A 12,826-nucleotide genomic window follows, 5' to 3' on the forward strand; every position below is an offset into this window, starting at 1 on the left:
GCAAGAGATTGCGTTTTACACGAAAAGGGAATGCATTATAAGAAGAATCTTTACTTAGAAACTCTGTTCTTTACCATTTTCACACTATGAAACAGCTTTGTATTCACCTTAAACACTGTTGCAGGGCAAGAGATTGTGTTTAGACTAAAAGGGAATGTATTATAAGAAGAATCTTTACTTTGAAACTCTGTTCTTTACCTTTTTCACACTATGAAACAGCTTTGTATTCACCTTAAACACTGTTTCAGGGCAAGAGATTGTGTTTTAGACTAAAAGGGAATGCATTATAAGAAGACTCTTTACTTAGAAACTTTGTTCTTTACCTTTTTCACACTATGAAACAGCTTTGTATTCACCTTAAACACTGTTTCAGGGCAAGAGATTGTGTTTAGACTAAAAGGGAATGTATTATAAGAAGAATCTACTTTGAAACTCTGTTCTTTACCTTTCTCACACTATGAAACAGCTTTGTATTCACCTTAAACACTGTTGCAGGGCAAGAGATCGTGTTTAGACTAAAAGGGAATGCATTATAAGAAGACTCTTTACTTAGAAACTCTGTTCTTTACCTTTTTCACACTATGAAACAGCTTTGTATTCACCGTAAACACTGTTGCAGGGCAAGAAATTGTGTTTTAGACTAAAAGGGAATGCATTATAAGAAGAATCTTTACTTAGAAACTCTGTTCTTTACCTTTTTCACACTATGAAACAGCTTTATTTTCAAATTAAACACTTTTTCAGAGCAAGAGATTGTGTTTTAGACTAAAAGGGAATGCATTATAAGAAGAATCTTTACTTTGAAACTCTGTTCTTTACCTTTTTCACACTATGAAACAGCTTTGTATTCACCTTAAACACCGTTTCAGGGTAAGAGATTGTGTTTTAGACTAATAGGCAATGCATTATAAGAAGAATCTTTACTTAGAAACTCTGTTCTTTACCTTTTTCACACTATGAAACAGCTTTGTATTCACCTTAAACACCGTTTCAGGGCAAGAGATTGCGTTTTACATGAAAAGGGAATGCATTATAAGAAGAATCTTTACTTAGAAACTCTGTTCTTTACCATTTTCACACTATGAAACAGCTTTGTATTCACCTTAAACACTGTTGCAGGGCAAGAGATTGTGTTTAGACTAAAAGGGAATGTATTATAAGAAGAATCTTTACTTTGAAACTCTGTTCTTTACCTTTTTCACACTATGAAACAGCTTTGTATTCACCTTAAACACTGTTTCAGGGCAAGAGATTGTGTTTTAGACTAAAAGGGAATGCATTATAAGAAGACTCTTTACTTAGAAACTTTGTTCTTTACCTTTTTCACACTATGAAACAGCTTTGTATTGACCTTAAACACTGTTGCAGGGCAAGAAATTGTGTTTTAGACTAAAAGGGAATGCATTATAAGAAGAATCTTTACTTAGAAACTCTGTTCTTTACCTTTTTCACACTATGAAACAGCTTTGTATACACCTTAAACACTGTTTCAGGGCAAGATATTGTGTTTTAGACTAAAAGGGGATGCATTATAAGAAGAATCTTTATTTAGAAACTCTGTTCTTTACCTTTTTCACACTATGAAACAGCTTTGTATTCACCTTAAACACTGTTTCAGGGCAAGAGATTGTGTTTTAGACTAAAAGGGAATGCATTATAAGAAGACTATTTACTTAGAAACTTTGTTCTTTACCTTTTTCACACTATGAAACAGCTTTGTATTCACCTTAAACACTGTTGCAGGGCAAGAGATCGTGTTTAGACTAAAAGGGAATGCATTATAAGAAGAATCTTTTCTTAGAAACTCTGTTCTTTACCTTTTTCACACTATGAAACAGCTTTGTATTCACCTTAAACACTGTTTCAGGGCAAGAGATTGTGTTTTAGACTAAAAGGGAATGCATTATAAGAAGAATCTTTTCTTTGAAACTCTGTTCTTTACCTTTTTCACACTATGGAACAGCTTTGTATTCACCTTAAACACTGTTGCAGGGCAAGAGATTGTGTTTTAGACTAAAAGGGAATGCATTATAAGAAGAATCTTTACTTAGAAACTGTTCTTTACCTTTTTCACACTATGAAACAGCTTTGTATTCACCTTAAACACTGTTTCAGGGCAAGAGATTGTGTTTTCGACTAAAAGGGAATGAATTATAAGAAGAATCTTTACTTTGAAACTCTGTTCTTTACCTTTTTCACACTATGAAACAGCTTTGTATTCACCTTAAACACTGTTTCAGGGCAAGAGATTGTGTTTTAGACTAAAAGGGAATGCATTATAAGAAGACTCTTTACTTAGAAACTTTGTTCTTTACCTTTTTCACACTATGAAACAGCTTTGTATTGACCTTAAACACTGTTGCAGGGCAAGAAATTGTGTTTTAGACTAAAAGGGAATGCATTATAAGAAGAATCTTTACTTAGAAACTGTTATTTACTTTTTTCACACTATGAAACAGCTTTGTATTCACCTTAAACACTGTTTCAGGGCAAGAGATTGTGTTTTAGACTAAAAGGGAATGCATTATAAGAAGAATCTTTACTTAGAAACTGTTCTTTACCTTTTTCACACTATGAAACAGCTTTGTATTCAACTTAAACACTGTTGCAGGGCAAGAGATTGTGTTTTAGACTAAAAGGGAATGCATTATAAGAAGAATTTTTTCTTAGAAACTCTGTTCTTTACCTTTTTTACACAATGAAAAACTTTGTATTCACCTTAAACACTGTTGCAGGGCAAGAGATCGTGTTTAGACTAAAAGGGAATGCATTATAAGAAGAATCTTTTCTTAGAAACTCTGTTCTTTACCTTTTTCAAACAATGAAACAGCTTTATATTCAACTTAAACACTGTTTCAGGGCAAGAGATTGTGTTTTAGACTAAAAGGGAATGCATTATAAGAAGAATCTTTACTTAGAAACTCTGTTCTTTACCTTTTTCACATTATGAAACAGCTTTATTTTCAAATTAAACAGTTTGAGCGCAAGAGATTGTGTCTTAGACTAAAAGGGAATGCATTATAAGAAGAATCTTTACTTAGAAACTGTTCTTTACCTTTTTCACACTATGAAACAGCTTTGTATTCACCTTAAACACTGTTTCAGGGCAAGAGATTTTATTTTAGACTAAAAGGGAATGCATTATAGGAATAATCTTTACTTTGAAACTCTGTTCTTTACCTTTTTCACACTATGAAACAGCTTTGTATTCACCTTAAACACTGTTGCAGGGCAAGATATTGTGATTTAGACTAAAAGGGAATGCATTATAAGAAGAATCTTTACTTTGAAACTCTGTTCTTTACCTTTTTCACACAATGAAACAGCTTTGTATTCACCTTAAACACTGTTGCAGGGCAAGAGATCGTGTTTAGACTAAAAGGGAATGCATTATTAGAAGAATCTTTACTTAGAAACTCTGTTCTTTACCTTTTTCACACTATGAAACAGCTTTATTTTCAAATTAAACACTTTTTCAGAGCAAGAGATTGTGTTTTAGACTAAAAGGGAATGTATTATAAGAAGAATCTTTACTTTGAAACTGTTCTTTACCTTTTTCACACTATGAAACAGCTTTGTATTCACCTTAAACACCGTTTCAGGGCAAGAGATTGCGTTTTACACGAAAAGGGAATGCATTATAAGAAGAATCTTTACTTAGAAACTCTGTTCTTTACCATTTTCACACTATGAAACAGCTTTGTATTCACCTTAAACACTGTTGCAGGGCAAGAGATTGTGTTTAGACTAAAAGGGAATGTATTATAAGAAGAATCTTTACTTTGAAACTCTGTTCTTTACCTTTTTCACACTATGAAACAGCTTTGTATTCACCTTAAACACTGTTTCAGGGCAAGAGATTGTGTTTTAGACTAAAAGGGAATGCATTATAAGAAGACTCTTTACTTAGAAACTTTGTTCTTTACCTTTTTCACACTATGAAACAGCTTTGTATTGACCTTAAACACTGTTGCAGGGCAAGAAATTGTGTTTTAGACTAAAAGGGAATGCATTATAAGAAGAATCTTTACTTAGAAACTCTGTTCTTTACCTTTTTCACACTATGAAACAGCTTTGTATTCACCTTAAACACTGTTTCAGGGCAAGATATTGTGTTTTAGACTAAAAGGGAATGCATTATAAGAAGAATCTTTACTTAGAAACTCTGTTCTTTACCATTTTCACACTATGAAACAGCTTTGTATTCACCTTAAACACTGTTGCAGGGCAAGAGATTGTGTTTAGACTAAAAGGGAATGTATTATAAGAAGAATCTACTTTGAAACTCTGTTCTTTACCTTTCTCACACTATGAAACAGCTTTGTATTCACCTTAAACACTGTTGCAGGGCAAGAGATCGTGTTTAGACTAAAAGGGAATGCATTATAAGAAGACTCTTTACTTAGAAACTCTGTTCTTTACCTTTTTCACACTATGAAACAGCTTTGTATTCACCGTAAACACTGTTGCAGGGCAAGAAATTGTGTTTTAGACTAAAAGGGAATGCATTATAAGAAGAATCTTTACTTAGAAACTCTGTTCTTTACCTTTTTCACACTATGAAACAGCTTTATTTTCAAATTAAACACTTTTTCAGAGCAAGAGATTGTGTTTTAGACTAAAAGGGAATGCATTATAAGAAGAATCTTTACTTTGAAACTCTGTTCTTTACCTTTTTCACACTATGAAACAGCTTTGTATTCACCTTAAACACCGTTTCAGGGTAAGAGATTGTGTTTTAGACTAATAGGCAATGCATTATAAGAAGAATCTTTACTTAGAAACGCTGTTCTTTACCTTTTTCACACTATGAAACAGCTTTGTATTCACCTTAAACACCGTTTCAGGGCAAGAGATTGCGTTTTACACGAAAAGGGAATGCATTATAAGAAGAATCTTTACTTAGAAACTCTGTTCTTTACCATTTTCACACTATGAAACAGCTTTGTATTCACCTTAAACACTGTTGCAGGGCAAGAGATTGTGTTTAGACTAAAAGGGAATGTATTATAAGAAGAATCTTTACTTTGAAACTCTGTTCTTTACCTTTTTCACACTATGAAACAGCTTTGTATTCACCGTAAACACTGTTTCAGGGCAAGAGATTGTGTTTTAGACTAAAAGGGAATGCATTATAAGAAGACTCTTTACTTAGAAACTTTGTTCTTTACCTTTTTCACACTATGAAACAGCTTTGTATTGACCTTAAACACTGTTGCAGGGCAAGAAATTGTGTTTTAGACTAAAAGGGAATGCATTATAAGAAGAATCTTTACTTAGAAACTCTGTTCTTTACCTTTTTCACACTATGAAACAGCTTTGTATTCACCTTAAACACTGTTTCAGGGCAAGATATTGTGTTTTAGACTAAAAGGGGATGCATTATAAGAAGAATCTTTATTTAGAAACTCTGTTCTTTACCTTTTTCACACTATGAAACAGCTTTGTATTCACCTTAAACACTGTTTCAGGGCAAGAGATTGTGTTTTAGACTAAAAGGGAATGCATTATAAGAAGACTATTTACTTAGAAACTTTGTTCTTTACCTTTTTCACACTATGAAACAGCTTTGTATTCACCTTAAACACTGTTGCAGGGCAAGAGATCGTGTTTAGACTAAAAGGGAATGCATTATAAGAAGAATCTTTTCTTAGAAACTCTGTTCTTTACCTTTTTCACACTATGAAACAGCTTTGTATTCACCTTAAACACTGTTTCAGGGCAAGAGATTGTGTTTTAGACTAAAAGGGAATGCATTATAAGAAGAATCTTTTCTTTGAAACTCTGTTCTTTACCTTTTTTACACAATGAAAAACTTTGTATTCACCTTAAACACTGTTGCAGGGCAAGAGATCGTGTTTACACTAAAAGGGAATGCATTATAAGAAGAATCTTTACTTAGAAACTGTTCTTTACCTTTTTCACACTATGAAACAGCTTTGTATTCACCTTAAACACTGTTTCAGGGCAAGAGATTGTGTTTTCGACTAAAAGGGAATGAATTATAAGAAGAATCTTTACTTTGAAACTCTGTTCTTTACCTTTTTCACACTATGAAACAGCTTTGTATTCACCTTAAACACTGTTTCAGGGCAAGAGATTGTGTTTTAGACTAAAAGGGAATGCATTATAAGAAGACTCTTTACTTAGAAACTTTGTTCTTTACCTTTTTCACACTATGAAACAGCTTTGTATTGACCTTAAACACTGTTGCAGGGCAAGAAATTGTGTTTTAGACTTAAAGGGAATGCATTATAAGAAGAATCTTTACTTAGAAACTGTTATTTACTTTTTTCACACTATGAAACAGCTTTGTATTCACCTTAAACACTGTTTCAGGGCAAGAGATTGTGTTTTAGACTAAAAGGGAATGCATTATAAGAAGAATCTTTACTTAGAAACTGTTCTTTACCTTTTTCACACTATGAAACAGCTTTGTATTCAACTTAAACACTGTTGCAGGGCAAGAGATTGTGTTTTAGACTAAAAGGGAATGCATTATAAGAAGAATTTTTTCTTAGAAACTCTGTTCTTTACCTTTTTTACACAATGAAAAACTTTGTATTCACCTTAAACACTGTTGCAGGGCAAGAGATCGTGTTTAGACTAAAAGGGAATGCATTATAAGAAGAATCTTTTCTTAGAAACTCTGTTCTTTACCTTTTTCAAACAATGAAACAGCTTTATATTCAACTTAAACACTGTTTCAGGGCAAGAGATTGTGTTTTAGACTAAAAGGGAATGCATTATAAGAAGAATCTTTACTTAGAAACTCTTTTCTTTACCTTTTTCACACTATGAAACAGCTTTGTATTCGCCTTAAACACTGTTTCAGGGCAAGAGATTGTGTTTTAGACTAAAAGGGAATGCATTATAAGAAGAATCTTTACTTAGAAACTCTGTTCTTTACCTTTTTCACATTATGAAACAGCTTTATTTTCAAATTAAACAGTTTGAGCGCAAGAGATTGTGTCTTAGACTAAAAGGGAATGCATTATAAGAAGAATCTTTACTTAGAAACTGTTCTTTACCTTTTTCACACTATGAAACAGCTTTGTATTCACCTTAAACACTGTTGCAGGGCAAGAGATTGTGTTTAGACTAAAAGGGAATGTATTATAAGAAGAATCTTTACTTTGAAACTCTGTTCTTTACCTTTTTCACACTATGAAACAGCTTTGTATTCACCTTAAACACTGTTTCAGGGCAAGAGATTGTGTTTTAGACTAAAAGGGAATGCATTATAAGAAGACTCTTTACTTAGAAACTTTGTTCTTTACCTTTTTCACACTATGAAACAGCTTTGTATTGACCTTAAACACTGTTGCAGGGCAAGAAATTGTGTTTTAGACTAAAAGGGAATGCATTATAAGAAGAATCTTTACTTAGAAACTCTGTTCTTTACCTTTTTCACACTATGAAACAGCTTTGTATTCACCTTAAACACTGTTTCAGGGCAAGATATTGTGTTTTAGACTAAAAGGGAATGCATTATAAGAAGAATCTTTACTTAGAAACTCTGTTCTTTACCATTTTCACACTATGAAACAGCTTTGTATTCACCTTAAACACTGTTGCAGGGCAAGAGATTGTGTTTAGACTAAAAGGGAATGTATTATAAGAAGAATCTACTTTGAAACTCTGTTCTTTACCTTTCTCACACTATGAAACAGCTTTGTATTCACCTTAAACACTGTTGCAGGGCAAGAGATCGTGTTTAGACTAAAAGGGAATGCATTATAAGAAGACTCTTTACTTAGAAACTCTGTTCTTTACCTTTTTCACACTATGAAACAGCTTTGTATTCACCGTAAACACTGTTGCAGGGCAAGAAATTGTGTTTTAGACTAAAAGGGAATGCATTATAAGAAGAATCTTTACTTAGAAACTCTGTTCTTTACCTTTTTCACACTATGAAACAGCTTTATTTTCAAATTAAACACTTTTTCAGAGCAAGAGATTGTGTTTTAGACTAAAAGGGAATGCATTATAAGAAGAATCTTTACTTTGAAACTCTGTTCTTTACCTTTTTCACACTATGAAACAGCTTTGTATTCACCTTAAACACCGTTTCAGGGTAAGAGATTGTGTTTTAGACTAATAGGCAATGCATTATAAGAAGAATCTTTACTTAGAAACGCTGTTCTTTACCTTTTTCACACTATGAAACAGCTTTGTATTCACCTTAAACACCGTTTCAGGGCAAGAGATTGCGTTTTACACGAAAAGGGAATGCATTATAAGAAGAATCTTTACTTAGAAACTCTGTTCTTTACCATTTTCACACTATGAAACAGCTTTGTATTCACCTTAAACACTGTTGCAGGGCAAGAGATTGTGTTTAGACTAAAAGGGAATGTATTATAAGAAGAATCTTTACTTTGAAACTCTGTTCTTTACCTTTTTCACACTATGAAACAGCTTTGTATTCACCTTAAACACTGTTTCAGGGCAAGAGATTGTGTTTTAGACTAAAAGGGAATGCATTATAAGAAGACTCTTTACTTAGAAACTTTGTTCTTTACCTTTTTCACACTATGAAACAGCTTTGTATTGACCTTAAACACTGTTGCAGGGCAAGAAATTGTGTTTTAGACTAAAAGGGAATGCATTATAAGAAGAATCTTTACTTAGAAACTCTGTTCTTTACCTTTTTCACACTATGAAACAGCTTTGTATTCACCTTAAACACTGTTTCAGGGCAAGATATTGTGTTTTAGACTAAAAGGGGATGCATTATAAGAAGAATCTTTATTTAGAAACTCTGTTCTTTACCTTTTTCACACTATGAAACAGCTTTGTATTCACCTTAAACACTGTTTCAGGGCAAGAGATTGTGTTTTAGACTAAAAGGGAATGCATTATAAGAAGACTATTTACTTAGAAACTTTGTTCTTTACCTTTTTCACACTATGAAACAGCTTTGTATTCACCTTAAACACTGTTGCAGGGCAAGAGATCGTGTTTAGACTAAAAGGGAATGCATTATAAGAAGAATCTTTTCTTAGAAACTCTGTTCTTTACCTTTTTCACACTATGAAACAGCTTTGTATTCACCTTAAACACTGTTTCAGGGCAAGAGATTGTGTTTTAGACTAAAAGGGAATGCATTATAAGAAGAATCTTTTCTTTGAAACTCTGTTCTTTACCTTTTTTACACAATGAAAAACTTTGTATTCACCTTAAACACTGTTGCAGGGCAAGAGATCGTGTTTACACTAAAAGGGAATGCATTATAAGAAGAATCTTTACTTAGAAACTGTTCTTTACCTTTTTCACACTATGAAACAGCTTTGTATTCACCTTAAACACTGTTTCAGGGCAAGAGATTGTGTTTTCGACTAAAAGGGAATGAATTATAAGAAGAATCTTTACTTTGAAACTCTGTTCTTTACCTTTTTCACACTATGAAACAGCTTTGTATTCACCTTAAACACTGTTTCAGGGCAAGAGATTGTGTTTTAGACTAAAAGGGAATGCATTATAAGAAGACTCTTTACTTAGAAACTTTGTTCTTTACCTTTTTCACACTATGAAACAGCTTTGTATTGACCTTAAACACTGTTGCAGGGCAAGAAATTGTGTTTTAGACTTAAAGGGAATGCATTATAAGAAGAATCTTTACTTAGAAACTGTTATTTACTTTTTTCACACTATGAAACAGCTTTGTATTCACCTTAAACACTGTTTCAGGGCAAGAGATTGTGTTTTAGACTAAAAGGGAATGCATTATAAGAAGAATCTTTACTTAGAAACTGTTCTTTACCTTTTTCACACTATGAAACAGCTTTGTATTCAACTTAAACACTGTTGCAGGGCAAGAGATTGTGTTTTAGACTAAAAGGGAATGCATTATAAGAAGAATTTTTTCTTAGAAACTCTGTTCTTTACCTTTTTTACACAATGAAAAACTTTGTATTCACCTTAAACACTGTTGCAGGGCAAGAGATCGTGTTTAGACTAAAAGGGAATGCATTATAAGAAGAATCTTTTCTTAGAAACTCTGTTCTTTACCTTTTTCAAACAATGAAACAGCTTTATATTCAACTTAAACACTGTTTCAGGGCAAGAGATTGTGTTTTAGACTAAAAGGGAATGCATTATAAGAAGAATCTTTACTTAGAAACTCTTTTCTTTACCTTTTTCACACTATGAAACAGCTTTGTATTCGCCTTAAACACTGTTTCAGGGCAAGAGATTGTGTTTTAGACTAAAAGGGAATGCATTATAAGAAGAATCTTTACTTAGAAACTCTGTTCTTTACCTTTTTCACATTATGAAACAGCTTTATTTTCAAATTAAACAGTTTGAGCGCAAGAGATTGTGTCTTAGACTAAAAGGGAATGCATTATAAGAAGAATCTTTACTTAGAAACTGTTCTTTACCTTTTTCACACTATGAAACAGCTTTGTATTCACCTTAAACACTGTTTCAGGGCAAGAGATTTTATTTTAGACTAAAAGGGAAAGCATTATAGGAATAATCTTTACTTTGAAACTCTGTTCTTTACCTTTTTCACACTATGAAACAGCTTTGTATTCACCTTAAACACTGTTTCAGGGCAACAGATTGTGATTTAGACTAAAAGGGAATGCGTTGTAAGAAGAATCTTTACTTTGAAACTCTGTTCTTTACCTTTTTCACACAATGAAACAGCTTTGTATTCACCTTAAACACTGTTGCAGGGCAAGATATTGTGATTTAGACTAAAAGGGAATGCATTATAAGAAGAATCTTTACTTTGAAACTCTGTTCTTTACCTTTTTCACACAATGAAACAGCTTTGTATTCACCTTAAACACTGTTTCAGGGCAAGAGATTGTGTTTTAGACTAAAAGGGAATGCATTATAAGAAGACTCTTTACTTAGAAACTTTGTTCTTTACCTTTTTCACACTATGAAACAGCTTTATATTGACCTTAAACACTGTTGCAGGGCAAGAAATTGTGTTTTAGACTAAAAGGGAATGCATTATAAGAAGAATCTTTACTTAGAAACTCTGTTCTTTACCTTTTTCACACTATGAAACAGCTTTGTATTCACCTTAAACACTGTTTCAGGGCAAGATATTGTGTTTTAGACTAAAAGGGAATGCATTATAAGAAGAATCTTTACTTAGAAACTCTGTTCTTTACCATTTTCACACTATGAAACAGCTTTGTATTCACCTTAAACACTGTTGCAGGGCAAGAGATTGTGTTTAGACTAAAAGGGAATGTATTATAAGAAGAATCTTTACTTTGAAACTCTGTTCTTTACCTTTCTCACACTATGAAACAGCTTTGTATTCACCTTAAACACTGTTGCAGGGCAAGAGATCGTGTTTAGACTAAAAGGGAATGCATTATAAGAAGACTCTTTACTTAGAAACTCTGTTCTTTACCTTTTTCACACTATGAAACAGCTTTGTATTCACCGTAAACACTGTTGCAGGGCAAGAAATTGTGTTTTAGACTAAAAGGGAATGCATTATAAGAAGAATCTTTACTTAGAAACTCTGTTCTTTACCTTTTTCACACTATGAAACAGCTTTATTTTCAAATTAAACACTTTTTCAGAGCAAGAGATTGTGTTTTAGACTAAAAGGGAATGCATTATAAGAAGAATCTTTACTTTGAAACTCTGTTCTTTACCTTTTTCACACTATGAAACAGCTTTGTATTCACCTTAAACACCGTTTCAGGGTAAGAGATTGTGTTTTAGACTAATAGGCAATGCATTATAAGAAGAATCTTTACTTAGAAACTCTGTTCTTTACCTTTTTCACACTATGAAACAGCTTTGTATTCACCTTAAACACCGTTTCAGGGCAAGAGATTGCGTTTTACACGAAAAGGGAATGCATTATAAGAAGAATCTTTACTTAGAAACTCTGTTCTTTACCATTTTCACACTATGAAACAGCTTTGTATTCACCTTAAACACTGTTGCAGGGCAAGAGATTGTGTTTAGACTAAAAGGGAATGTATTATAAGAAGAATCTTTACTTTGAAACTCTGTTCTTTACCTTTTTCACACTATGAAACAGCTTTGTATTCACCTTAAACACTGTTTCAGGGCAAGAGATTGTGTTTTAGACTAAAAGGGAATGCATTATAAGAAGACTCTTTACTTAGAAACTTTGTTCTTTACCTTTTTCACACTATGAAACAGCTTTGTATTGACCTTAAACACTGTTGCAGGGCAAGAAATTGTGTTTTAGACTAAAAGGGAATGCATTATAAGAAGAATCTTTACTTAGAAACTCTGTTCTTTACCTTTTTCACACTATGAAACAGCTTTGTATTCACCTTAAACACTGTTTCAGGGCAAGATATTGTGTTTTAGACTAAAAGGGGATGCATTATAAGAAGAATCTTTATTTAGAAACTCTGTTCTTTACCTTTTTCACACTATGAAACAGCTTTGTATTCACCTTAAACACTGTTTCAGGGCAAGAGATTGTGTTTTAGACTAAAAGGGAATGCATTATAAGAAGACTATTTACTTAGAAACTTTGTTCTTTACCTTTTTCACACTATGAAACAGCTTTGTATTCACCTTAAACACTGTTGCAGGGCAAGAGATCGTGTTTAGACTAAAAGGGAATGCATTATAAGAAGAATCTTTTCTTAGAAACTCTGTTCTTTACCTTTTTCACACTATGAAACAGCTTTGTATTCACCTTAAACACTGTTTCAGGGCAAGAGATTGTGTTTTAGACTAAAAGGGAATGCATTATAAGAAGAATCTTTTCTTTGAAACTCTGTTCTTTACCTTTTTCACACTATGGAACAGCTTTGTATTCACCTTAAACACTGTTGCAGGGCAAGAGATTGTGTTTTAG

Source organism: Electrophorus electricus, chromosome 12 (assembly GCF_041902795.1).
Source record: "Electrophorus electricus isolate QZ-2024a chromosome 12, ASM4190279v1, whole genome shotgun sequence".
Lineage (NCBI taxonomy): Eukaryota > Metazoa > Chordata > Actinopteri > Gymnotiformes > Gymnotidae > Electrophorus > Electrophorus electricus.